The 26,208-nt window shown below is 45.4% G+C and overlaps 1 protein-coding gene across 2 annotated transcripts in view; it reads left to right on the top strand.

The window, feature by feature from the left end:
* MOCOS (molybdenum cofactor sulfurase) overlaps window positions 1–26,208 on the top strand; it is a 2,173,869-nt gene that overhangs the window by 1,463,791 nt on the left and 683,870 nt on the right. The gene's annotated exons all lie outside the window — the stretch shown is intronic.

Here is a 26,208-nt window from a genome sequence, read left to right as displayed (position 1 = left end):
AGAAAAGGAAAATAAAAAATAAAACAGTGTGAAATGAAAATCACATGTTCTCAGTAGAGCAACAATTAATTTGAGGAGGTTCAAAAACAGTATTAACAGTAGTGTGAAAGGTCTTGTGTTGCGAAAGAAAAGAGGTGAGAGAGAAAAGGGATTTAAGGGGTTTTGAAAGCCGAATTGCATATCTAAAAGTAAATGGTGTAACTTGTGAGTGTTCCAATTGACTCCATAGAGATGTTCGGTTGTGGAAAGTGGGAGAGAGGGAAAACCATATTTGTTTTAAAACAAATGCAGAATGACATCTTTTAAGGCACAAAAAATGTACACCTCCATTATCTCTAGGTTCTTGGAATTTGATTAAAGATATACAAGATTTACGTTTGTTCCATAGAAATTTCATAAATAATGTATTTATAGTTTTAAAAAAACAGAGGGGGAGGGGAGCTTAACTGGGAGCATAGATAGATAAAAATTTAAAATTGGCAACAACATAATTTTGAATGTGGCCAATTTTCCCCACCAGTTAAATAAAGGGGGTACCATCTGTTAAGGAATTTCAAAATCTTTGACTCGACCTCTTTGAAATTAATTTGAATAGTGTCTTTAATAGAATTGGAATAGGATATGCTTAGGCATTTGATATGCTTAGAGTTCCAAGTAAAACCAGTATCTTTAAACATTTCGGGTAAACAATAAGCATTTAATGGCAAAACCTCTGATTTGTCTACATTAAGCTTATACGCTGATACACTTGTGTAATCTCGTAGTAAGCGAAAAAATTCTGGAATAGTCTTTTGAGGATTAGAGATGAAGAGCAAAATATCAAAAGCATATGCTGTGAATTTAATCTCTGTGTCTTTATGCTTAAAGCCAAAAAAATCAGATGACCTACATATTTTCTCCAGAAGGGGCTCAAGGGCTTATATAAATAAAAGAGGTGATAGAGGACAATCTTGTCTAGTACCTCTGTGTAGGGGAAGGTAATGGGATTGTTTACCATTGACTAAAATAGATGTAGAGGGTGAAGGGTATAAAATACTAATAAGTTTAATAATATGAGGACTAAAACCATGCCATTTTAATGCTCCAAACATAAAATCCCAACAAACTCGATCAAAGGATTTTTCAGCATCTAGAGTTATAGCAGCTATAGGGTCCCTGGACTTAGAAGCAAGATGGATAATATTGAGAAAAGTTTTAGAATTATCCAACATGCTTAAGACGCTTAATTTGTCCAAGCAATTGAGAGGAAACTTTAGAATTTTCTTCCTTTTTAGTGGCAACATAATCTATAATAGATCCTCTAGCAGTAGCTTTAAATGCTTCCCATATAAAATTCATCTGAGTGTCAGAAGGTACATTGTACATAAAAAAATCTTTAGAAAGCATTTTAAATTGTTCAATAAATAAATGGTCTTGCAACAAAGTGTTATTAAACCTCCAGCGATTAGAAAAGGAGGAATTTCCTGGAAAGTTTGAATCAAAAGTGACCAGGGCGTCATCTGATATAAGAATAAACTCAGTGTCAGCATGTGAAATTGAATGTAAATATTTTGTGTAGCAAATATATAGTCTATTCTAGAATATGAATGATGTACTGAAGAATAAAACGTAACTTCTAATACATCTGGATGTGCAGTGCTCCATATATCATGTAAACCTCTGGAGGAAATTGCTTGATGAAATGCTTTTTGCATTTTATTAGGGATATAACGAGTTTGAGAGCGACAATCTACAAAAAGGATCCAAACGTTGATTGCAATCACCTTCTACCACAGGATTTTCAGAATTACAAGATAGTAGTAAATAAGAAAAATTAACCCACAATTTCTCCAGTTGGACCATAAACATTGCAAATGGAAAAGAGCACACCATTAATGTTAACTGCAAGTAAAATCCATCTACCTGTAACATCTTTAATCTCTTCTATAACTTTTATTTTTTAAAGATTTATGAAACAAAATTATTACCCCATTCTTGTTATGAACATGCAGAGGAACCGAAAACATGACCAACCCATTTTCTATTTAGAATTTTAAAGTCCTGCTCCTTAAGATGTGTTTCTTGAACAAGAGCAACCTGATGATTCAATTTAGAGAGATGTTGAAGCACTCTATGTTTCTTAACCGGATTACATAAACCCTTAACACTCCATGAAATAATACGAAGGGGACGCGCTTTCTTCGGGCGGCAGGAGGCGGCAACTTTGCTCAAAGGGCAGGAGCCCTTTAAATCCACAACAGCGCTCCCGCTTCGCGGGACGCGCTTTCTTCAGGCGGCAGGAGGTGGCAACTTCGCACAAAGGGCAGGAGCCCTTTAAATCCGCAACAGTGCTCCCGCCTCGCGGGACGCGCTTTCTTCGGGCGGCAGGAGGCGGCAACTTTGCTCAAAGGGCAGGAGCCCTTTAAATCCACAACAGCGCTCCCGCCTCGCGGGACGCGCTTTCTTCGGGCGGCAGGAGGTAGCAACTTTGCTCAAAGGGCAGGAGCCCTTTAAATCCACAACAGTGCTCCCGCCTCGCGGGACGCGCGCGGGCGGCGCCCGGGCAAAGCCCGGGCCAAGGGCGGGCCCGTCCTGCGCCCGTCCGCGACCGGAGGAGGCCGGGCTGGGCCACACTATTTTCATTTTGATACTGAGGCCGGTGACCAGCGGACAAATATACTCCAGTCACCCGGACACCGCACCAACACAGGTGAGCAGTATTTTAGGCCCTCCTGTTATTTTAGCCTCTCCAACAAGGCCCTGGTGGGGCGAAATCAGGGTGGAAATAGGGGAGGAGAAGCACCCACAGAAAAAGACTGCCAAACTGTGGGCTGGATTGAAAGTGTCTTAATAAGCCAAGATGGGCAGACGAAAGGGGGGGGGTGCTTCTGGAAAAGACCGACAATAACAAGACCCTAGACGGTTTCCTCCAAAAAGCGGTTGGGGCACTATAAAAAGAAATTGAATTGGTGGAGCGCCGCCTAACTGCCCCCCCTTTGATGGAGGCTCCACCGAAAATTCCAGTACAATTCCCTCACCCACCCGCTTCTAAGCCTGCCCCGGCAATCCCACCTCCTACCACCCAAGTGTCTGTTGCAGAGACCCTGGAAAACATTATACAGCCTCCAGAATCTACACAGCCTCCTTCAGATAGGTCTGTATCCTCCTCAGAGCATAGCTCAAAGGGGAAAAGAAAACAAGGGGAGGTAAACCTAAAGAATAAACGGGCCGTGTCTTGAACTCCCCCAATCATGCCGTACCAACTCGGATCAAGGATTACACACCAGCCCAAGCTCTTAGCAATGACAGTTCACAATAGACCACATAATAGACTATATAAAAGACGAGCTCTCCAAAAAGCTACACCCTATAACCAACCGCCTATCAGCCATCGAGGAGAAACTTGATGGTCTCATCAAGCTCAATCAGATGACCATCTCTCCCTCACCAGATTTACAGTATCCCCGCCAAAATCTTCCCCCTAGCCCTCCAGGCAACAGTGCCAGTAGCCTTCCCTTACCACTGAATACGGACCATATCCCCCGAACGATCTGCCCTGATTCTTCATATCAACCAGTGAAGGCTGCAACTGTTAGACTGGCCAATGCCCCAAAAGCCAAGTGTTCCAAGATTGCTCCCCTCTTTGTAAGGGGGAATGGCGAAACTGTCTCTTCCAATAATATGGGTACAAAACTCCACAAAGACATTCCTGATCAGATCCACCCTCCAGCAGATTGGATGCACAGGGATCAAGGAACTAATATGAGAACTTTACACCTACCACCGGAAGCTTGCCCTTATGTGCTTGTTATCACGAGTGTTCCCAAACTCAAAACCAACATCCCGAATCATTTACAGAACTGAAAAATAAGGTCATTCACTGGCTACACAGATATGCTAGATTTGCTTTTCATTTGGTACCTTCAATATTAATGGTGAGGAGGGTGGGTTGGGTGGGTCCACTTAAGAATCCCAGTACGGGAGATTGTATTGTTATCAACTTTGATGCACCCTCCCTTGTTCAGCAACTCTCTTTGAATGGGTGCCAATCTAACCCTCTAGGGGGGGAAACTTCTCTGTGTAGATTACAGGATTTCTACCCTCACAAAGTTGCACCAGCTACTAAGGGGGCGACAATGTCATTCAGAGGTGCCACTAGTTCACAGATGCAGCCTGACCCCCAGTTGAGATGTAGCTCCCTCTCACTTTCTGAAATCGATTGACTAAAAACTAGCACTGTACACAGCTCACTCCAGCCTCAAGGTTTCAAAAACTGGGATAAGAAGTACCCTATATCCGGAAATATCGAAACATATGAAATAAGGTTAGATAATCCTGAGGCTGACCAGACTCCTACTGCAGACACCAGAGATACCACGCCAACCCCCACACCTGCCCAGCTAGATCTTTCTAAGATGGAAATCAGTATCCCTCTTTCCGTCTGGGACCAGAGTTTGGAAACTTGCATTTGGGGAATAAGTAAGGAGGGTAAGGCGAATGAGACCAATTTAGCCCCGGATTTAACAGGCCCCAGTAACTATGGGTGTTCCCCATCATTTCAGGCATTCGAAACGACTACGCTATGCCCTGATCCAGACGGGGCAAGTAATACTTTAGATGACACTGCAGTGGGAAACCCAAATGAGGCCGGTATAGTTACGATTGAAAAGGGTACAAAATCTCCTCACGGCACTCTATTTGCAAGAAGGAACTTTACGGTTGAAGCTCTCCAAGACAAAATAGTTGGTCTAGACACCGTTCTTAGTTGGAACATTGCAGGGCTGGAGAATAAAATGAGTATTCCTGAATGGGGCAAATTTATAGATGAACATAAAATATGTATTTTCCAAGAAACGTGGGCACTGGAGCCCAAATATAGAATCGGTTATAAAAGTTACTGGGTCCCAGCTAGTAAGGTAAACTTAGGGAGACCCTCAGGTGGGCTGCTTATATGGCTTAGTTGCACCCTTAAATGCCGGATTGAAACATTTGACTTGGGCTGCCCCGATCTGATGGGTTTATCGATACCATCCCTCAGTGAGAAACCGCTTCTAATAATGAACATCTACAATAGGAGCTTGGGTAGCAAATACGAGTCGGACGCACTGACTATTTTGGATAGTTTCCTCTCTTGTAAATCATCTTCCCATTTTATTCTTATCGCTGGGGATTTTAATGTCACTTTTGAACCCCATTTGCTGGCTCAGGAACTGTACAAAGATGAAGACGCCTACTGGGTATCCCTCAACTGGTATCAAGCAAAAGACCGAAAATGAATAGACTAACACATCAGGTTGCAGATATTACACTGGCACATGGCCTTCGGGCCTGTAATGGTCGCTCCCGCTCGGACCCTGATCTTCACCCTACATTTAGGCGTGGAACACAGAAGAGCCAGATAGACTATATTTTGCTTGATATCCGGTTGCGGGGTCATATGGTTGACATGAACATTGTAGAACATGAGGAAAGTAATCACGAGCCATTGATTTTATCTCTCAGGAGTCTATTACCCCTACTTGAAGCCCCTTGCCACAAGATTCATGAACAACAGCTCGTAGTGACCAATAACAGACGAAACGTTAAATGGGAATCTATGAGTACTGACATAGCCATAATGGCATCTGTCTACAGACAATTGGCTGATCATATGGAACGCATACCTCAGCTTTTAGAAGATAGTAAAGGGCTTATGGTAGCCCATACACAACTATTTAATTCTCTAAAACATCTTTTTACTAAAGAGTCTGCCAAAAAAGTCAAAAAGAAGCGAAACGCAAGGTGGTTTGATGCTGCATGCAGGGAAGCACAGCACAAACTATTGAGAGCTTTAAGAGGGGGCCAGACAGACAATATAAGGAAAGACTACAAACAGGAACTAAGTAGAGCCCGTAGGAGATTGGATGAATTTAGATGGGTTTCCCTCCTGGAGTCTGCTAAAATAAATGACACCTCGAAATTTTGGAAACTGGTGGCTGATGCCAGTGAAGAACCTAACTGCTCGCCTGGTGCTTCAATACTCCCCGTAGAGTGGACAGATCACTTTTCCCGATTATATTCTGGGTTCGCAGGTGCTACTACCAGGGAACTGAACCATATTATGAGTTTTAAGACCCCCCTAATTGAATTTATCCTGGTAGAAACCAAGGCTGCGATTGCTTCACTGAAATGGGGAAATTCCAGGCGATTTGTACAAGACAAGCCCAGATATATGGGCCCCATACCTGAACCTGATTTCCAATACAGTAGCTGCAGGAGCGCCTGTCCTGAGCTCCTGGATGGGAGCGGAGATAGTCCCCATCTTTAAGAAAGGCAGCCCCTCCGACCCTGCCAACTACCGTCCAATCTCCTTACTTGATAACTTCCAAAAACTTTTTGCAAAGCAAATTTTGTCCCGCCTAGAAGAATGGATTCTGGAAACTAATGTTATTTCCGACCTGCAAGCAGGGTTTAGGCCAGCAGTCAGCACCATAGATCAAGTGTTAAGATTTCTAACAATCAAATGGAAGACTGTGGAAGTAGGAGGGGGCAACCTCTTTGTAGTTTTTATTGATATTAGAGCCGCATTTGATCTGGTCCCCAGAAACCAGTTATGGTTGACATTAGCCAACATGGGCATCCCATATGGTCTCTTGACCATTTATCACCATCTGGCTGCTCTGGACACATGGTCATTTTGTGCAACGCAGTCTTTTGATTGAGATTTCTACTTTCTACCTGCACTTATAATAAATATCTACACATCATCTTCCAAGAACGAACTTTCTACTTATTCTTGAACATTATCAGGATCAGGATTCATGCTATTGGTGTGCCCTGGCCACTCTTCTTTCAATATTTAGGCAACCACCCACTCTTCAGTGTGTGGCCCTCCAACACCTGTGGTGGCAGGTGTTAGGGCTAGCCTGGCACCCAACACCATATTGTTTAAATTTTATGACTTCCCTCAGATTTCACTATTGACATACGCTTTGCAGATGTGCAAGCACTCTCTGGCATCCGCCACCTTCTTCGCCATGTGTTATGTACACCTCAGTCCGCCCACTCTGGCATTTTCCATTTCAGTTGGGTATGTGGTCAGAGCTAGAGTGCTGCACCTCCATCACTGCTCGAAAGACAAAATCCCTCTTGTTATGCAGAGTTACTACCTCCCCCTACTCCCCTGGACAAGATTGGGGAACCTCCCCAATTGAGACAAACCTCCCATCTGCCCCCAGGGGGGCAGAAATACACTATTGCTACTTTTAGGGGAGGGGTATGGCTCAATGCTAGGGTAGGCTGCACCCTCCTTTTTTGTCTTGAAACTATTTTGAATTTCCTGGTGTATAGTGGGCTTTCAGCTTCCTTAGGGGCAAATTGAAGGGAGACCCCTTTCTGGCACTGGGTTGGTGACAGAAAATCGGGTTTGTCCCATTTGGGGTGGTAGTTTGGCTACTGCCAGATATGTTGCAGTTTTTCAGGGCCAGAAAAATATTTAGGTTTACTTCTCATGAATAAATTGTTTATAAAACAATTCACAATGATGAGTGCCAGAGAAGTTCTGCTATTCCGAGGCAGCAGCATTAATCACAGAATTACATATTTACTGAATTGACCACATAATTGACTGCATAATTTATAAAAGTAGCAAATTTACAAAAAAACAACAGATTTAGCATAAATGGATGAAAATAATACTGTCACGAAACGTACTGCATAATTTACGTTTTTTGCTGCATAATTAGGAAAACCTTGTTGTGAAATGCTAGTAATTTAGACAATGTTAAAGCACTTCAGACTGGTTTTAGGTGACTATGATTAAGACAGTGAAATGCGTATTTCATAGTGAACCATGAAAAACTTTCCATGTGACGACTCACTGTGAAATATGGGGTTTTATTCCAATGCATGTATATTTTGAGATGCGAACACAATTCAAGGTATTTTGGGTATAATCGTCTGTTGTGTACACCATCATCTAAACAAATATTGCACATCAACTGCTCTCCCATAACAGATATGTCACCATGTGCATTCTGCACCATTCATTGTATAATATAGATATTCTGAACCAGCCACTTTGCACCTGAAAAAATATTGATCCCTCCACTCCCCCCAAAGTCACATGATTACACTCTAACGCCAGAAGCAGATAGTATAGCTTCTCTCCATTTTGTCTAATTACCATATTGCATATTCCTTCCTTCTACTCTTGCATGCCACCCTTGTGCCACCATCTGCACTTGTTCCACTACCTGCCCTCTTCTGCCACACTCACATTTTCACCTGCCATCTGTGCCATCACTCTAAACCACCAAACATATCCTACAGTGTCAATGACTATCTACATGCACACACACCCTACATTATCTCCTACATAAGCAACCTGAACCACCTATATCCCATTCCACTACCTACACCCTACAGTATTTAGACACCCTACAGCACTACCAAAACCCATAGCACCATCTAAAGTTAATATGTCTTATACAGTTACACATTAGGGCATTAGGGCATCCCTAATTTTTAAAAGCAGTCATCATAATTCCAACCAGTCTGGCTAGAAGTCTGATATTTGCATGTTTCCAGCCTGAGGCCTACATCTGTGCTAATATATGATAGTTCAGTGTCAGATGATCTTGGATACAGCATTGTTAGCCCTGATGCATTTTCTCATGTGAGAAAAATTAGGTTGTTGGCTGACGGGGGTGTGAGCCTATTCAAGAAACAGACACAATCCCTTGCAGAATGAACCACAAAAAGTCACTAAATTAACTTTTGCTTAAATCTGGTTAGCTTGGCACAAAAAGCAGTCAGGCTTAACTTAGAGGCAATGTGTAAAGTATTTATGCAGCATTCAAACTGTAATAAAGTGAAAACACAGTAGAAGAAAAATCTCAAACCTATTTAGGAACTAGGATACATTTTAATCATTTTTCACACCGAAATGGCAACCCTCCAATCAGTAGAATCAGAGTTCTGAAGTTTTTAGAAAAAACTAGTGCCTGAAAATGACAGTGCCAACAGTATACATCTAGCTCTGTGAGAATGAATCAAAGTAAAAAAAATAGGGCTGACTATGATGGAGCATGGTTCAGATAAAAGAAGTGGATAGGGCCCAGTCAGTGCTTAACGTCAGACTTAGAAAAATGTTCTGAGAAGGTAAAATTCAGCAGGGCAAGGCTATCGTCGTATAGCATTGGGTCGAAAGCCACAGTGAAGATTTCTATGTTCGGACTTAGGGCCTAATTACGAGTTTGGCAGTCCATGGCAGTGTTAGTGGACTTCCATATTACGAGTCATGGAGGCCTATGGAGCAAAGACTGCCGCAATCCTGCACGCACCGCCAGGCAGCACTGACCGCCACAGACACTGGTCAGCCCAAACTAGTTGGCGCAGCCTGTTTTTCCATCGGACATATTATGAGGTTGCACACCACCAATGTAACTGTAACGGTCCAACCACCACGTTTCAGCAGGCGGAAATGAGGAGTATAAAGGGAGACACTCACCTGCAGGCAGCCTTTCATGTCCGGTGGAGCCATGGAGCCCAACACTCATGTCCTGCCGCTGCTGCTGGTCATTGAAAGAGACCAAAATCCCCACGACATGCACACAACTAACCGTAGGTACACACACCTACCTGTGTTATTAACCCTACCAACAGATCACTGCACCATCGTCCATATGAGATACGGGTCACACTATGGGCACCAAGTACAGATGTCACTGTGTCCTATGTCAGAATCATACACAAAGAAGGATACATGCATAGTCACAATACACCACCGCTGGGCAGGTCACTCACACTGCACCGCAATACTACACAAAAAACACACATCCACTTATCTCAGGCACAGGCGCAGTGAAGTGTACACAACATTATCACACACAACACCAACAGCAGCCCAATGTCACAGATACAAATACAATTCACACACTCACATTCCTCACATGCCATGGTCTGTCATCACATTCAATACACATATGTATGGATGTGGCATGAAACACAAACAACCCTCCCAGTAAATAGCCCTGCAATGGACACACACATCACCCACATTGCAATCGAATGTAAGGACAATGGGATGCACAATAGTTAGAAAGACAAATATATAAAGTTCACTATGAAAACATTACCTGCACAGAATGGATTGAGCCAGCAGGAACACCCAGGGATGGAGGCTGCACTCTGACACATATCACCTTGCAACTGCCCATAAAACAACATTTGCATAGGAACTGGCCCTTCAGGTATCTCTGGAACAAACAATACCAGACCCAAATTACATGCCTATCTGCACAAAGTGGAAGTGCAAGTCAACAAAGTACATCCAACTAAAGCTGCATGGGACATACTTCTATATGAATTAGCTGCAAGGAACACACAGTTAAATGGACACATGCATAGTCCAATGCAAACATAGGTAGCACAATTAAACACACTCTGCACAAACAAAACTTAAGCTGACACACATCAGATGAATACATAATCCATATCAGGAGGACAAGTCTAACACCATACATGCTCATATTGGACAACACAAGATGAAATACGCACCATACCAAACAGTGCACAGTGCCATGACACCACCATTGCATTTACACCCACATATCCATACACTCAACACATACCCTTGTCGTGGGGGACACCAGCATTGACCCACAAAATCAGATACTGCAAACAACAGCAAATGGATCAGCAAGCAGGCTGAAAAACACAGCACTGTAGGCACACTACGCAAGTTACTCAGGAACAACATGAAGGTAGAAAAGGAATTGCAGGACAAATGTATACCCAAAAACAACTGTTTTGAGTTTATCGACTTCAAAATAGGAAAACTCCAAAGCCATTGGCTAGTCCATGTTTGTTGGCAAAGGCACATCACTGTGCCATCACTTGACTCCTAACTGCCAGGAAACCTCCACAGGAAGGGACATCAAGTGGGCAGGCAGGCTCGTCAGAGATCATCATTTAGGGAGTTGGATTTGGGAGAGGGTAGGTCTTGGGTTTTGGAGGGGTGTACTGCTTTTTGGGAGGGGTGGGCCTCTACTTGGGGGAGGGGTATGAGTGGTTGAACAGGGGACAGGTGAGGCCTTGGAGATGGAAGGGGGCTGGGAGGAGGGTGGGGGCCTCTTGGTTTTAGGATGAGGTGGAAGGAACAGGGGAATGGCAAGATCAAACAAAAAAAACTTTCTGGCAACAGTCATCAGAAGAGGGTGGGGATTTGGAGGTTGAGGGAGTGGTTGTGTGCTGTGTTGGTGTGAATGTTGTGGGTGCATGCTTCTGGGAGGTATTATTGTGTTTGTGTGGTGTCTGTTCTGTGGGTGAGTGAATATGTTTGTGTGTCATGGAGGGCTGGAAAGTGTAGGGGCTAGGAGATGGAGTAGTGGATGTGTGTGTGTCTGTTGGGGTGGTGTCTGCAGGAATGCTGGATGTGGTGGATGTCTGTGTGTCTGTTTGGTTGGTGTCTGCACGTATGATGCTTGTTGTGGATGTCTGGGTGTATGTTGGTGTGATGTCTGCAGGTCTGCTGGGTGTGGTGGGTGTGTCACTGACTGTTGTGGTGGTGCCTGTGGGTATGCTTGATGTTATATGTATTACACTGTGGCTAGTGGGGCTGTCTAGAGAAGTGATCACTGTTGTTTCTGTGGTCGTCTGTTGTTTTCTTGCATGCTTTTGTGGTGCTTGTGTCTGTGTGTGCTGCTCTTGAGTGGTGAGGTGGATGCATGCAGTTCAGTCTATAAGCTTTGGGTAGGTAGAGGAAGGGGAGATTTTGAGTAAGAAGAGGGAGGTGGATGGGGACGGAAGGTGGGGGGTGACGGGCTGCCATCAGTGTGGAGGCCAGAGCCTGAAAAGATCTCTGTAGGCCAGCCATTGTACCATAAATGCCTTCCAGGAATTTGTTGGAGTTGGGTTGCCAATCCTTGGATGGCATTCACAATAGCTGTCTGACCCACAGAGATACTTCTCAGGAGGTCAATAGCTTCCTCAATTAGGGCAGCAGGGGTAACAGGGTATGGGGTGGAGGTGCTTGAGGCAAGGGAGACGCCCACACTCTTGGGTGAGCAGGCGTGGACAACTGGCGGGGGAGCAACAGGTAGGGTGGTGATAGAAAGGGGGGTGGACAAAGATGGTACGGGGATGCCCCGATGGCTCGGCCACCACTAGGGAGTGTCCACTGGAGGAAGAATCCGATGATGGGGAGGATGTTCCGGTCTCCCTGTAGCACTCCCCTCATCCTCCAGACCACTGGGCCCCTCTGTGTAGGTGGTGTTTGACCCAAGGCCCTAAGGCCAGATGCTTCCCCACTTGCCTGTGCCCCTTCTCCTTCACTTGCCAGATGCTGATGCTGCAAATATAAAGAGAAATAGGGTCATCACATGTCCATGATCACACTTGATCAACAGCTCTGATTACCAAACATTACCATGATATCAAGTAGGCCCCAGCAAGAAACTCCAGCTTAGTGGCCCATACATGTGCCATACTATATGCATGCATGCCATCTGAACTGTCAACAGTTTCCCACAGGAAATTCAGGATCTCACACAACTAGAACTGCATGACTGAAACTGTGCAATTGCAGTAACCATTCAACAGGTAGGAGACCTAATCACCCTCAAAGCTTTGACCCATGGAAAAAACCTCAGTTACCTGTTATCATTCAATAGTAGGTCAATACCAAATGCAATTGCACAAATCCCACACAAGGCCATGCACACATCTACTTGTCACATACCTAATGACCTGACAATAAGAAATGATGCTCCAAAACTCTGCCATGTTGATGACAAAAGTACAATAGCCTGCAGAAGATGACATAGAAATACTCATGTCACACTGGAGACATAATAAAAATGCTCACTTCACCAAGTGACCTTTGTCCCAATAGAGTCATGGAGGTAGCACTAATGTTGCTCAGATAGACCACACATGAGGCATGGAAATGGACACTCTAGGCATGATGTACTATACGTAAGGGAGAGATGTCCCCAAAACCTACAACAAAATGACTCAGAAAGCCCCAGGGTAATCACCACTAATGTTAAGCACCTATTGTAATAACATACCCTGAGTGCACCAGTACATGCCATTAGTCCCTTGGATGTTGGAGAGGGCTAGAGATTTGCAAGTACTTGTTGAACACCCTCAACACGTTGACCAATAGCAGCTACATCATTGTCTCCATTTTGGTCATACAGACCCAGAAGTCTGTCTGTGGATAAATGCTTGTACCCAAACACATGTGATTTCAACATAACTGCAAGTCAGTCCATGATGCATGCCAACAGTCAGGTCATAAGTCTTATTACACATGTGGAGTGCACTTTGTGACATGCTGCCATATCAAGGGCATAGAAATGCACATTGTGTCTCGAAACTCTAGGCCTACTTGTCATGTCTCTCATTGCTGCAGCAGTTGTACATCCCAAATGACATACTATGACACATGAGGGAATGTGTCAGCCAGTAAACAATGGTGACACACTCCGGTATGTTGCACAACATTAAATGTACCCCCATTGTAAGTGGCTTAGACCACACACAGTTTGCCAGCCTAATATATGAAAGGGAATACCAACATCATCTCATCAACACAGGTAGATTATGCATGATACATCAGTTTACAGATGTTTTCCAAAAGAGAAAGGGACACATGCAGACATGTAGGCACAAGGAGTGTTGGCTACAGTGATGGCACAGGAATCATGTCAATGGACATTCCCCACTTACCAAGGGGAAGTGTTGATCAGCAGCTGCACCCAAAGTAAAATGTAGGCTCAGTCACATGTGTGATGACCATCTGCACATTGCAGACTGCAGTGAGGCAGCAGTACCCATCATATGCTGGAGACAACTAGCCGCTGGGTGTCAGACATCAATATACTAATTTACCCAGACACATGGGTAAGGACAGTGATCCATCAATTACTTACCTGTGGCTTGTACCATTGAGGATTACTGTTTTTTATATAGATTTTACACACACTACAACAACATAAAGTACTTGAGAGTTCATTGCACACTGCCATATGTCGGCCCTGGAGAGCAAGTGGTTTGTGGATTGTACACAGTTCTGTCGTAGGTCCCTGGGCCAATAGGCAAGGCACATCAGTATACAACACATGACATGCCTACACAAACAATCACTCATCTACTGTGTTACACATGGCTCACCCCTCATAGTCAAGGGAAACTATCAGAATCTTACACATTCACATGGCAATGTGACAGGCAGGAATATGCCCTGTACTCACCGCCTTTTGGCTGCTGTGCTGCCCTCAAACGCCCATTAAGCTCTGGATAGGCCACTGCCTAAATGCAGGCCATTAGGGTGCTCATGGTCCGATGGACATCCTGCACAGGTTGTGATGACATTCCTAGCTGGAACTCAGTGATTTTTCTGGCCTAGCATCTCAGGTCCTCCTACCTTTTCCTGCTGTGAGCGCTCCACCGGCTGTGGACCCCCAGGGTCCGCACCTTCCGTGTGATGGCTCTCCGAAGTGTCTTCTTTTGATGGGCATTGACCTGCATGGATACAAAAGACAAATTAAGAGATCATAATCACAAGTTTCACCACAAATAGCTGAGTCACATACATGTCAGTAACATCAAGTTAGAAGTTTTGTATTTGTCAATACTCCCCAGGTATGACACACACAAACGAATAAGTACACGGACATGACTACACACATATATATTTCCATCTGCAGACTAACCCACTACCCTGCTCAAGGCCTACAATGACTTAGCAAGCTTACTGACATCAGGTAGCCCATGCTCTAGCAACCTGTAAAGTGATGTGATCCACCATGAAACACTACACACCTATGTGGCTTCTGAAGAGTAATCTCCTTATGCATGAATGAACCAGCACATTGACACTCTGAGAATGACTCACTGCATGCAGTCCCTAGAGGCAACTGCCAGAGTGCAAACTCAAACTCTACGTATGAGTAACAATGAAGCAGTTGACATAATGGGTACAGCAAGTGTATCCCCTGTCCATATGTGGACATGTGGAATAACAAATGCAGACTCATGCCACTTCATGGAGTTGGGTTCTGTGCTATGTACCTGTACCACAGAACGCTTCTTTCGACATGTGTGTTTATCCTGCGGAGATGGCATCCAACACACAAAGGTGTGCATTGTAGTTTCTGCTTTGTGACCAAGCTACTGAGTCACATATCATGGCCTCCCAGGAATCAACACTCTGTCTGCACTGTGGGACTACAGGGCAAATATAACCTGTGGGAAGGTGACAACAGTGGTGTGGGAGTAAGGGACCTCGCATGACACACTGACAATGATGCTAAGTGCACATATGGAATAGATCAATGTTTAACCTCTGTACACATTGCTAATCTAGTCTAAGGAATGAGGCATTCAGTGCAGGTTTTGCCATCAGAGCCCCATATTGGCCACATGACAGGATCTGATAGGGTACAGGGAGTGGGCAAAGTGCCACAGTTGAATAGCACAGTCACTCCCACAGCCTGGACTAGGTCCAATAGTGGGAGACACATGTGACAGGCCCTGCTTTCTGCAGGCTGAGCTGACAGACCTACATGAACCTCGACTCCCAGCACTTCCATACTTGACAGTACATCATGTAGTCAACAGCAATTTGGTATGTGTGTGGCAAACTGAAGAGCACAGTGAGTCATGATATACCTTCCAAACAACACTTTAGCAAGGGCAGATATGGTTTGTAATATCTGTGGCACTATATACATTGCTCACATGAGTGTCAACTGACTCATAAATCATGCATACTCAGCTCATGCTGTCACGCACATACATATTGGCTGACATTTACAGCAATCATGAGGAAAGAGATGGCAGTGGATGACAGTGATGCCTCCTCACCGAGTCATGTGCATCCAACACAAGGAGGATATAGGACCCCAAAAACCTCACACAACACAATGTGACTGAACTTAACATATGGCACTGGCCGTCAGTACCAGCACATTTTCCCTCCTAATGATGCTGCACAGACTACAACAACAGGTACATGAGTAGTCATATTGGCACACATGGGTACATTCTAGCCTGAGAGTACAGACAAAATTGCGCACTTGAGGGACTTACTTGCTCCTCTGGTGAGCCATAGAGCTATCCATACAGTGTAGGGCCTCACTCACTAGCCTCTCCAACTCCTTTGGGAAGAAGGCAGGGGCCTTATCACCTGCTGGGCGTGGCATGATTGCTCCCAGAGGCGGCACACAGCAGCTCAGGTCATGGAGGTGTTGCTGGCAGCAGTGTTAGGAGTCAAGTGAGTGAATCTGCAGAACATGGTAGTCATATCGGACATGTATGTGGTCGTCACCACTGGCAGATACAGATATTGGCCCCTGACCGCCACTGGCAACAATGTTAGCCTTTAGCTGTGTCTTCTGCGGTTGAAACCACCATGATGACTTCGTCTGGTGGCCGCGGGCGGTTCTAGTGTCCTGTGGAGTAGGTCAGACAACTGCTATTTTGGCAGCCTGAAATGCTGTATTGGGCTATATAAACTGCATCACACCTGCAAAATTGTATTTTTGACCTCACAAACAGGCTTATCCTGCCTTGCCATATAGGTTCTACTACGCAAACACCATTGTAGTATGTTGCAGGGCACAGATGGCATTTAACAGTGGGGCACAGTCCACCACGGCTGATGATCATTTTGGCAGTAGGAATATCCAATCACATTTCGAGGGTCAATTGTCTTGCATACCTTTAAGTTTTGTCTATATCCATGTTGTGACCACACGTGTGGAAACTATGCTGGACAATTGTGACCCTTGTGTTATTTGCTGTTGTGATATGTACTGGTTGCCATGTCTATCCATTCTGAAATGCCTTGTCACATGTTATAATCAATATGCCTCATGTATGTTGCTGTGGACAAACTGACTAATGTTAGAATTCATGTCTTCTCATACCTAGGTAGCCACGGAGAGGTAGGATGTGACAGCCTTCTGTCTACCTTCCACTGCCAGACCCTCAGACCACGGAAGAACAACACATAATCCTGCTGTATTATCAGAATAGGCAAACAATAGTAGCCAGCTATTAGTTATCCAACCAGCATATCATCCATTGTACAAGTCATGTCAGTATTCCACTTCCTAACTACAGGGTCCTTCCAACATACAGTAGCCCTATCAACTGGCATGTTCCAACCTATGTTTAGTCTGGTGCTGAAGGATATCCTCTCAGCAATGTTGAAACACGTGAACAGCTATATCTAGTTTCCCCGACGTGAGGATTGAGCCTATGAAAAGACTGACGTTTATGGTTTTGCATGCATCCCACATGTGGAGGGGCCATTGATGGCACACATCTTGGCTTGGTCCTCCCGCAGGCCAATGAACAAATATACCGCAACAGAAAGAACTTCCATTCCATCAACATGCAAGTTGTCTGTTTGGCAGATCTATACATTTCACAGGTCTGCGCTCGCTATCCGGGTTCAGTCCATGATTTCTTCATAATGCAGAACAAAACCATACCCCAGCTGATGTCAAAGCTGTACCCAGAAGGGGCCTGGCTGTTTGGTAAGTTGCATCTGTCTTGATTGTGTGTGTGCAATTTCTGGTGCTAAATCATAAAGTGAGTGAGTCATTGTTGCACATATGGCGTATTACTTAACAGGGGACTCTGCATATAAAAACCATCCTTGGTTGTTGACACCAACAAGGTATCCAATTACGCTAGGAAAGGTTCACTTCAATGAGGTCGGTGGAAGAACAAGGTGGGTAGTAAAGCGGGCTGTTGGGCTCCTGAAGGCCAGATTTCATTGTCTGGACCTGACTGGTGGAGCCCTCTTCTACTCACCCAGAAAGTCACTATTGAATGCTGCATGCTCCACAGCCTCACCATGAAGAGGAATATCCCATAAATCCCAGAGAAGTGGGAGCCTGCAGTGCCACTAAGTGAGACTTCTGAAATGGCAAGTGATGATGACAGCAGTGAAGAGGAAGGAGAGAGTTGAAGGAAGATCTCATCAACAGCTACTTTTCATGAGTGTAAGTATGTCATGTGATATAATGACTGTGACAACGTACTGTAGGTCTGAAAGTGTGTGGAGTTGAGTTTTTTACAACAACCAGGGAGCTGATACATTGCAATAATCAGCCAAAGGCTGCTTGAAGAGTTAGCCTTTGACATATCCCAACCTTGATAATGCTGCTTTGTTTGTGTCAGCCTCATTGCAATGTAATTTCCTTTCAAGATGCTTTCTATGTGATTTGTGTAATAGGTATGTTTTCAAACCTATACTCCTTGTTTTGTCTTAGCATGACATCCTCATGTGTGTATTTCAGAGTTGTGACAGTGGCAGGTATCTGATGCTGTGTGGGCAAGTCTGAAGTGCAGGTTGGACGTGTTTTGTATGCTGTGTGGGCAAGAAATATGTAGTAAGGCATTCACTCTTCACATTGGCTAAACACTATTCTTGCATGACCAGTATGTTGCTGTAGATGTGTTTCATCATTGCAGGCCATAGTGCATGTGCCACTACACTGACATATGTTTGTGTCATGCCACCAGGTGCATGGTGATTGGATGATTATGGGTGTTGGAAAATGGGTTATTGCTAAGGGCAAGTAAGTAGCTACACATAGCAATAGGCCACTAACCTCCACTTAGGTCCAGTTAGGTCTCAGTAAATTAAACCTAGCTCAACCCTTGGTAGCTTGGCAACGGGCGGCAAGGCTTAACTTAGAAGTCAAAGTGTAAATTCAAATATCACAAAACAGTAATAAAATAAAACACAGGAAAGAGTTTAAAAATCCAAAATCAATTTATAACAATGGGCAATAGTTGTAGCTTTAAAATGACACCAAAATGACTAACATCGGATAAGGGGAACTGGAGATATGAATTTTTAAAGAATTAATGCTTTCTAACGCATAGAAACGAAAAGCTCCAATCTGGTCATCTAGTCGCACCTCGATCGGGGCAAAGTCAAAGTTTAAGGCCGAACGCGATGGAGCCTGGCTCGGCTACAGCCCACGGGAGGCCGCAGTCAAAAGTTTACCTTAGGACTTAGTCGTTTTTCTGGAGATTTTCTTCAGTGGGACGAACCTGCCAGTCCAATCCGACCTCCTGGAACTCTTCCTCGGATACGCGTCACGGAAGCCCTCGGTGGAGATTTTTACCTTCAGACTTAGTCGTTTTTCAAGTGCAAATCCTTCGACCGGGGCAAACCTGAATCTTGATCCGACATCCTTGGAGCCCTCTCCGGATACACACCATGGGAGGTCCCGGTCAACTTCCTACGTTCGGACTTAGTCACTTTTTTGGAGATTTTCATCACCGGGACGAACCTGCAAGTCAGGCCGGGTTGCGGTTGAGGCAAGCCCGCTGGAGTTGCAGCGGTGGGTCGGTCCCACTAGGAGCTTTTTTCCAAAAGTTCTCCAAACTTCTGTATCTTCTTCCAGATGTTCTTTTAAGGTTTTTTTGAGGTCCACAGTTCACCCCAAGGTTCCAGAAGCTCTGAAATGCTCTTTGAGGGTGCGGACTACAACTCCCAGAATGCACCTGCTCAAACTCCTTTTTGGCCAATGGAGAGTGGTCAGTTGGTTGGTTTCTTCAGGAGTTGGTGCAGGGGACTCTGGTTAGCAAATTTTACCTGTAGCAAACAGGGAGCCCCTCCCTGAACCAGTTGAAGCCAGGCAAAGTCCTTCTTGTGGTGAAGCCTAAGTGTGCAGCTGGTGCAGTCCTCCAGAGTGCAGTGTCCAGGTGCAGGCCCGGGGTCCAGCAGGGAAGTTCTTCTTCTGCTGTAGTTCTTCCCGGTAGGGATCTGGTAGGAAACTGGTAGGGGACTGAGGTGTCGGTGCCGGTCTGCCAGTTTTATCCATGCTCCTGGGTGAAAAACAGGGGGTCCTGGTTCTCCAATCAGGGGCAGGGTCCCTCTCCCTGTGATGACCACTTCCTGGGAAGTGTGGCAAAAATCAGTCCCAGGGAGCAACATTCCTCAAAAATCCATCATGACTGAAAGTGATTTTTGGAGGTTACATATGGCTGAGCCCACCTGCTGAACAGATCCCTCTCCTGCCCTCTCCTAATCTAATCAAGGGGGCACCTAATTGGCTGGGTTTGCAGGATGTGAGGGTGTTGCTGGGTTGCTCCAAAGGTCCTTCCTTGCCTTTGAAAACCAGTTTGGCAGCCCTCCCCCTTTCCTGTTTCCCCATCTGCTGAGGGGAAATCTCCTTCCCCAGGCACATCTCTTTGTGTTGAGCCAGGCCACTTCACACCTCATCAAGGCAGCCTGGTCAGGCTGCCAGAGGCTGGACAATCAGAGCAAAGCAGAAGAAACACTGCAGGGCTGAAGTTGGCAACTTTTCAGGTAAAGTTTAAAACTCTTTACCTGAATAAGTTATATTAAATCCAACAACTGAAAGTTATAGGATTTATTATGATAATTAATTTGATACCAAACGTGTGGTATCTGTTACTTAAGGGAACTTTTACAATTAAAATAAAGGCTCCCCATTCTATCCTATGGTGGCCATTCACTACAATGAGGGGAAAATGAATTTGGCTGTTTTACCTCACCAGGGCTTATAAAACTATTTTATAAGGTCCCTGCTTATAGTTACATGGCACCCAGCCGTAGGGGCACATAGGACACACCTTAAGGGTGATTTATATGTAAAAATAAGGTAGTTTAAGGCATTGGAACTACTTTTAATTTACTTTAATTTAAAAGCAGCCAGCAAGGCAGGCCTGCATTTAAAATAACACGGGCCCCTCAGCAGGTGCACTACCTATGCTAGGGTCCCTGAACCTACATGCCCTACCATATACTAGGGACTTATAGATAGGTTGACTTAGCCAATTATAATCAGTCTAATTTGCATACTGATTTTACACAGAGCACAGGCCCTGGGACTGGTTAGCAGTACCCAAGGCACCATCAGAGTCAGGCAAACACCAGCAAAAAGTGTAAAATGGTTGCAAAAAGTTAGGGGGCCTCTGCAATCAGCCCTGTTCTCTCACAATGGGCCTGTGATCAGAAACTGTTTTACTGCCCTCTGTCTGTACCGTGGTTTTATGTGATGGCGGATTACTCTGGTGTGGTATGTAATAAGGCTTGAGCTTGTGACACCAGCCACTTTTCTGTTGGCCTGGTCTACAGGACAGTGGCCCTCATTACGAGTCCGGCAGTCCTTGGACCTCCAGACCTGCGGTGGCGGTCTTAGGTGCCGGTGGTTAAGACTGCCATATTACAACTTCGGCGGTTTGGCCAAAACCAAACCATCGAAACACCAGCCGGACCGCCGTGCTGGAGGTGAACACCTTCAGCCCGGCGATGGGTGTAAGACTGCCATAGGTATTACGACTCGGCTGACCGCCAGCATTTTTGTGGCAGCTGCACTGCCAGAAAAATGTTGGCAGTCATGCACCCGGTGACAGGAATCCCCACTCCTGTTGCTGGCACATACACACACACATGTCCACACACCCCCATCCACCCTTCCACTCATCAGCATATATGCACACACCCTCTCCAAATTCACAATCATGCTCACACATTCCCACCCTTAAGCCACACTCATCCAGACGCCCCTTCATCCACACTCATCCATGCAGACCCCCTTCATCTACACTCATCCACACCCTCTCTTCATCCACACTTGTCCACACAACCATCCTTCATCAACGCTCATTCACACCCCCTTCATCCTCACACATGCACACACACACACCCACACACCCTCCACTCTCACAGACATGTTTTCACGCACACCCATTCAGGCACACATACACACCACACACATGCACCCAACATCCCCCACACTGCCCCCATTCGGGCGATCAACTTACCTTTTCCTGAGAGGTGGTCAGCCGGAAGGGGATGGGTCCTCGCGTTTGCCACCGCCAACACCTAACCGCCTCACAGGACTCCGCTACGTGGTACTACGTATCGTAATAAGCCAGGCAGAGTCTTGTTGGTGTGGCGGTGATGTTGGTGGAACCGCCTGTTCATCTCTGTCAGCCAGGCAGATGGAGTCGGATTTCCACCCATAAATGGGTGGCAGATCTTTCAGAAGTAGTAATTTGGTGGTCAGCAGACCGCCAACACTGATGTTCTGCTGGCTGCAGCGGCGGTCTTCAGAAAAGACCGCTGAAGTAGTTATGAGGGCCAGTGTCTGACAAGGCCCTTCCTTCTGTGTTCTGTGGGCTGTACCTTTGTATGTGTACCTTGACTCAATATGAGTCAGCCATTCTTGGCTATAACAGTCCAGACATGTTAACATGTCTTTGTGCTGTACAGTACAATAAAATGCTTGGTGTGCCCAGACACTTGTAGCAATGTGTTTGTGTGTGTTGGTAGTAATCCTTACCAGGACACTGTACTTGTAATGCTCCTTGCATTAGTATGTTGTGCCTTCCTCATTTGCTTCACATGGTATTACACCTCTATATAGCAAAAGGTGGAATAGAGGCAAGCAGATGATGGCTTGGTAATGGGTGGATTTATTGAACATTTGAGCATAAACAAAAATTGGGGCATGCTGGAACAGAAATGTGAAGGATTCAGTCATTATGGATGAAATCATTTGAGTAGATGCCATACCTTTGGAAGTCTAACGTCCAGTGTACTCCTCCCATTATAAATGGAAGGTGGTTGAAGATAGTCAACAGAGTGAATCTGTGGCACACAAAGGAGGTAATTTTGGAAGAGGTCACTTGCTGGCAGTTGTGGGTGTCTTGTCATACGCACCTCGCTGGACACCCTGCTTGCATGGGGAGACCCTCTGCTACAGAGGCAGGGGTTTCTGGGGCAAGTTATTCCCCTGACAGGGCCTCTCTTCCAGTATCTGGCACCGATGAAGCGCCTGATGTAGATGCACCAAAGGAAGGGGTATGGTGTTGTTATTGACCCTTGCACAGGGTGGTGTTAATGTACCTCAGCACCCCTGTTAGGGTGCCATGATGCTATTGTGATCCTCTATTCATGCATTTCCTGATGGAAGTCCCACTGCAGCTGTTTCATTTCCCAGAGTTCTGAAAGTACTTGGCCCATCATATCTTGGGACTCCTGATAGACCCCCAAGACGTGGCTGATGGAGTCTTGGCCAAGATCAGTCCCAGTGGCCTCACCCTGCTGGCCCACAGCATCCCTCCCATGCACCCCACCTCACCAGCTTGTTCCCATGTCACAGAATGTCATCTCCCACTGGCTCCTGGACCGTCATTTTCAGAGATGTTGTGCTGCGACTCAGGATCCTGGACTAGGGGGCACACCATGATTGGCAGTGTGCTAGGTACACAGGGTTGGGATGCATGATTGCCCGTGATGTGGAGGCACCTGGACGGGAGGTGAGGTAGTGGCCACAGTGAGATTTACTTTGGGTGTCTGGCCAGGTTGCCCAGATGGGCCAAAACTGTCCTGCACATCCAGATGTTCAGGAGTATATTCATCACTGAGGGATTCATTCACAGGGGGTAGGGGCAGTCTCTTCAGTCGCCTCTGTGTGGCAAGTGGCAGCTCGAACTGTTGATTTGAAAGATTCGGTGCTACTGGTTGTATTGTGACATCTACCTACAAATGTTGTTAGTGACATTTCCAAAATACATTGTACATATTTGTTTTGCAGGTAATCCTATTGTGACATGTACACATGGTATTGATTGTATTGACATGGGATTTGTGGAGCATGCCAGATCTCCTTGCCTGACACAGCTGCTGGGATGTGCACTCCATTGTCCCTTGGGGGGTGGCCTAAGAATGACATATTGCCCCCATTGCAGGCCAACCAGGGGCTAGGCAAGCTTTGGCCCATTTTGATACTTAGTCAAATGTGATGCAGGCAGACTCAGGAGTTTGTAGTATATGTGACAGGCGTTATCATGTGGTCATCATATGGTCATTGCGAATGTGTCGGCTACCAAATTCCATTCTGGTGATGCATCATTTGAGGCCTTTGGGATCATTGTTTTGCACACCAGGTAAGCTGTCCTCCCTGTCCTCAATGTTTTCATCTTGGGTTAGCAGGTCACAATAGTGCTAGATAGCCAGATACATCCCAGAGTTGGGCATGATCTGTATCCTGGTCACCACCAGATGAGCAAACCTCAAATCTCACTTAGCATGCAGGGTTTTTGATCAAGTGACCACTGGTGTAGTTTTTTGAGTTGGGGAAACACTGCTTCCTAGGAGTTTAAGTCATGTCACTGTCTATTCTGCACACACTTGACGAATGTCATCCTTCCAGGTATGTAGAGTTAATTTGGGATGTCTCTACCAGATGGATTTGGGCAAGTGAAACTGGTTTTGTTGTTGGAAGTAGGGAAACAGGGCCAGTTGGGCTTTGCGTTCTGGTCACTCCCTCTAATCCCCACCATTTTTCAAATGGTATCCTCCTAGGTGAGTGAACTTCAATTGGGATTTCACAGACATGGCTATTTGGGCGCATGGACCCTGAGTTTGTGTCTGGAGTGAAAGAAGCAGAGCCTTCCGGCCTTAGCAGTAAGGTTACACCCTCTACGAAACCCATGTTACAAATGGTATCCTCACTGAGTAAACTTACATTGTGATTTGCGTAACTGGGCTCTTTGATTGTGTGTACACTGTTCTGGTGTTTTGAGCCAGAGAAACAGTGCCTCCTGTGAGGTCACACACTTGACCAATGGCATCCCCCCAAGTGAGTAAACTTCATTTGTGAGTTGCCAAACAGGGGTCTTTGGACAAGGGAACACTGTGCTGGTGTTTGGAGTTACTGGAACAGGGCCTATTGTGCTTTGTGTTCAGATCACTCTCTCTGCTACACTCACTAGACATATGTAGTTCCCCCAGGTGAGTAAACTTAATTTGTGCGCTACCAAACAAGGGTATTTTGAGAGAAGGGCACTGTGCTGGTGGTTGGGGTAACAGTATCAGAGACTCATTGAATTCATGGCAGTCCCTTTACTACACACACCATCCATATGTTTTTCCCCCAGGTGAGTACAATTCATTTGTGAGTTGACAAACAAGGTTATTTCAAGAAGGAAACACTGGGCTGATGGTTTTGAATAGCAGTAACAGTGCCTCCTAGGAGTTGTAGTCATGTCACTCACTCTACTTCCCAACAGTTAGCCGATGGTATCCTCCCAGGTGACTACACTTCATTTGTGAGCTGACAAACAGGAATATTTGGAGAAGAGGACACTGTGCTGGTGGTTGGAGTTATTAAAACAGTGCTTCTTGGAGGTTGCAGTCATGTTAGTTATTGTACTATGCACCCTATACACATGTTACCGCCCCCCAGGTAAGTAGACTTCATTTAAGAGTTAACAAACAAGGGTATTTGGAGAAGGAAACACTGGAACGAGGTTTGGACTTGGAGTAACAGTGCCTATTGGGCTTTGTAGTCAGGTCACTCATTCTACTTCCTAACATTTGAGAAATGCTACTATCCCAGGTGACTGAAGGGCATTAGAGAGATGGCAAATAGGGGTAAATGGGCAACTGTACACTGGGCTGCTGTTTGGTGTTGGAGAAAAAGGGGCTATTAGGCTTTACAGTCATGTCACTCCCTCTACTTCTCAACAGTTAGCCCATGGTATCCTCCCAGGTGAGTACACTTCATTTGTGAGTTGACAAGGGTATTTGGAGAAGGATGCACTGGGCTAGTTGTTTGAGTAACAGTAACAGTGCCTCATAGGAGTTGTAATCATGTCATTCCCTCTACTTCCCAACAGTTAGCCCATGGTATCCTCCCAAATGAGTACATTTCATTTGTGAGTTGATAAACAAAGGTATTTGGAGAGGGAAACCCTGGGCTGGTTTTTTGAGTAACAGTAACAGTGCCTCCTGGGAGTTGTAGTCATGTCACTCTACTTTCCAACAGTTAGCCCTTGGTATCCTCCCAGGTGAGTACACTTCATTTATGAGTTGGCAAAAGGAATATTTGGAGAAGAGGACCCTGGCTGGTGAGTGGAGTTACAGTACATGTGGCAAGAGGTGAGCTATGGACATTCACGATCTAGCATTTGTGTGACGTTTTTGGTATGGTAACGTACCAAACTCCACTTCCCCAGGTATTCCTGTCAAGCCCTCAGGATGCAGGATGGTCAATACCTTTTCATCCCATGGAAAGTGATGTAATGGGGCACCCGGTGGGCCACCACCAGTCTTCTTTGCCTGCAGTTGTTGCTTGGGGACAAGGAAATGGACCTTGCACATGACTTCATTCCACCTCTTTATAATGTACTCCTTGTGCCCAGGGTGGTGCCTACAGTATTCACTCTGTCAAC

This window comes from Pleurodeles waltl, chromosome 2_2, assembly GCF_031143425.1.
Source record: "Pleurodeles waltl isolate 20211129_DDA chromosome 2_2, aPleWal1.hap1.20221129, whole genome shotgun sequence".
NCBI classification, from domain to species: Eukaryota; Metazoa; Chordata; class Amphibia; order Caudata; family Salamandridae; genus Pleurodeles; species Pleurodeles waltl.
Note: the sequence above shows the minus strand (reverse complement) of the source record. Positions and strands in the feature narration are given on the sequence as shown.